The sequence below is a fragment of the Tachysurus vachellii genome, chromosome 14 (genome assembly GCF_030014155.1).
Source record: "Tachysurus vachellii isolate PV-2020 chromosome 14, HZAU_Pvac_v1, whole genome shotgun sequence".
Classification (NCBI taxonomy): Eukaryota; Metazoa; Chordata; class Actinopteri; order Siluriformes; family Bagridae; genus Tachysurus; species Tachysurus vachellii.
This window is the reverse complement of record NC_083473.1, coordinates 15,427,336-15,430,971: the sequence shown is the minus strand read 5'-3', so window position 1 is coordinate 15,430,971 and position 3,636 is coordinate 15,427,336.

The following is a 3,636-nucleotide window of genomic DNA, read 5'->3' as shown; positions in this document are numbered from 1 at the left end:
ACTATACAATGCTTCCCTTGATATTGTAAATGTGCAACAGGAGGCATTCAAAGTCAAGCAGCTGGTAGCGGGCTAGTGCAAGATACAATGTGCAACACGAGCATGTAAACATGTGTACTGTCTGTGGTTGTACACCGTTTTTGTTTTTGATGTGCCAGTGTGCTAATGCTGTGGTGATTGCGGCTGGTGGCAGTCAGGTGGGTCACGTCACAGGAGGCCTGTGTGTTTTCAGGGGTGGCAGTGGTGGTTTGAGTTCAGGGCTCTCACAGCTCGGGAGAAGAAACTGTTCCGCAGTCTAGCAGAGCGTGCTCTGATGCTCCTGATGGTAGGAGCTGAAAGATGTTGGAGGGATGGGTGGGGTCCCCCACCATGCTGTTGGCCCTGCTGAGGCATCGCTTCATGAAGATCTCTTTGATAGAGGCGAGAGGGGCGCCAATGATCTTTGCGGCTGCATTTACTATCCGCTGAAGGGTCTTACGGTCTGCTGCACTGCAGTTCCAGTGCCAGACAGTGATGGAGTTGGTCAGCATGCTCTCTATGGTTCCTCTGTAGAAGGTGGTGAGGATGGGTGGAGGGAGACATGCTCTCTTCAGGCGGCGGAGAAAGTGCAGCCGCTGATGTGCCTTCTTGGAGAGTGACTGTGTGTTGGTGGACCAGGTGAGATTCTCCGTTATGTGCACCCCCAGAAATTTTGTGCCACTGACCCTCTCTACTGTTGAGTTGTTTATGGTCAGTGTCAGGGACGTGGGGGTAAAACAAACCCAAATGCAGGACAGCTCAAATAAAACAGGATTTATTAAATAAAAAAACATGAAACAAAGACGCAGGCAATACCAGACCAGACAAAAGACGACATCAGAAGACAACAGAGGATTCCGCGCTGCTCAAGGCAACGCGGCTCAACTAAATAGACAATCAGACACATGAGGAACAGGTGTGCAGAAGCGGGCAGGAAGAGACAAGGGTGGGGCAGACACGTGACACAAAACAAACAACTACACGTGGCCAAAGTCCGGGCTGAGTCCTGATAGTCAGTGGTCGGTGCTCAGCGGAGTTTCTTCTGATGTCCATCACAACCTCCTTTTTCTTCTCCACATTGAGGGACAGGTTATTTGTTGCACACCATTTAGCCAGCTGAGCCACGTCTCTGTAGTGCATTTAGTCGTTGTTGCTGATGAGACCGATCACAGTTGTGTCATCAGCAAACTTGATGCGGTTGGAGCTGAACTCTGCAGTCTATTCGTGTGTCAGCAGCGTGAAGAGCATTGGGCTGAGCACACAGCCTTGTGGTGCGCCTGTGTTCAGTGTGGTAGTGCTCGATGTTTTTTGGCTGACACACACTGACTGTGGTCTTCCAGTTAGAAAGTCCAGGATCCAATTACAGAGGGAGTTGCTAAGGCCCAACATTTGCAGTTTTTGGATGAGCTGTTGTGGGATTATTGTGTTGAATGCTGAGCTGAAATCTATGAACAGCATTCTGCCGTAGGAGTTTTTATTTTCAAGGTGTGTGAGGGCTAGGTTGAGGCTGAGGGCGATTGCATCGTCTATGGATTGGTTCTGGTGATATGCAAACTGGAGCGGATCAAGGGTGTTGGCGAGACTAGTTGTTATATTTACCATGACTAGCCTCTCAAAGCATTTCATCGTGATTGGAGTCAGTGCTATGGGACGGTAGTCATTCAAACAGGACACAGGTGCGTTCTTTGGTGCCAGTATGATGGTCGTGGACCTGACATGTGTTGAATATATCCGAAAGGACATCAGTCAGCGGTGCCGCACGGTCTTTCAGTACCCGGCCTGGTATACCGCCAGGACCCGCAGACTTGCGTTGGTTGATCCTGGATAGGGTCTTCCTTACATCGGCTGGAGAGAGACAGAGCACCTGGTCAATGGGCGATGTGGGCAGTTTTTGTGCAGATGTGTTGTTCTACATGTCAAACCGCGAGTAGAATAGGTTCAGTGTGTGTCAGGGAGTGATGTTTTGTTTTCACAGGCTTGTGGCGGAGGCTTGTAGTCTGTGATGGTTCAGATGGCTTTCCACAGGCTCTGTGTGTCTTTACTATCTGTGAAGTGACTGTTGATTTTGTCTGCATACGTCCGTTTAACTTTTTTGATGCCACATGACAGATCGGCCCTTGCTGTTCTAAGAGCTGCTTTATCTCCTGACCTGCTTTATCTCTGGTCTTTAGCAGCTCATCGAACCTCTGGTGTCATCCACGGCTTTTGGTTTGAAAGTGTGGTGATGGTCTTGGTGATAGTGACATCATCAATGCACTTTTTGATGTACACACACGGTTTCAGTATACTACTGCAGATCTGTGCGGTTGTTGTAGGTGGCTGCCTCTTTGAACATATTCCAGTCCGTGCTCTGAAAGCAGTCCTGGAGTTTTGAGGTAGCATCCTCTGGCCAGACTGTGATGAATTTCTGAACCGGTTTTGTGCGTATCAGGAGTGGTCTGTATGCAGGGATTAGGATAACAGAGATGTGATCTGAGAACCCGAGGTGGGGGAGGGGCTCAGCCCTGTATGCATGCTTCTCTGTAGTGTAAACCGTCCAGTATATTATTTCCCCTTGTTCCAAAGTTCTCATGTTGATAGAACTTCGGTAACACTGGTCACCGGCTATTATAAGAAAGGCGTCGGGGCTGTGTGTTTGAAGTACAGCTCGTGCAGCACGTCCTTAGCATTAGCACACGGGGGAATGTACACCGCTACAATAACAACGGCTTTAAACTAGTCTTTAGTAATATAAACACACAGTCCACTTCCATGTGACTTACCAGACAGTGTTTTGTTCCTGTCTGACCGATAGCATGCTAGCCCGTGTAACTGAATGGCCGGTACGTGTTGTTCAGCCATGTCTCAGTAAAAACAATCACACAACAATCTCTTGTCTTGCGGTATGTTGAGCGACTGAGTTGGATTAAGTCCAGTTTGTTTTCCAGAGAGTGAATGTTAGAGAGCATGATCTATGATGTATCAAATAACTGAAGGACACAGTAATATTTCAGTAGTGAAATGAGGTTTATTGGATTAACAGAAAATGTGCAATATGCGAGTAGAATTTCAAAACGAAATTAGACAGATGCATAAATTTGGGCACCCTTGCCATTTTGTTTATTTAAATACCTGTAACTACTTAGCACTGATTAACTGAAACACACAATTGGGTTGGTGAACTCATTAAGCCTTGAACTTCATAGACAGGTGCATCCAATCATGAGAAAAGGTATTTAAGGTGGCCAATTGCAAGTTGTTGTTCTCTTCGACTCTCCTCTGAAGAGTGGCAACATGGAGGCCTCAAAACAACTCTCAAATGACCTGAAAACAAAGATTGTTATTTGTTTTTATTATGGTTTAGGGGAAGGCTACAAAAAGTTATCACAGAGATATAAGCTGTCAGCGTCCACTGTGAGAAACATAGTGAGGATACGGAAGACCACAGACACAGTTCTTGTTAAATCTAGAAGTGGCAGGCCACGTAAAATGAGAGGCGAAGGATGTGAGAACAGTCAAAAACAGCCCACAGACCACCTCCAAAAACCTACAACATCAACTTGCTGCAGATGGTGTCATTGTACATCGTTCAACAATTCAGCGCACTTTGCACAAGTTGAAGCTGTACGGGAGAGTGAT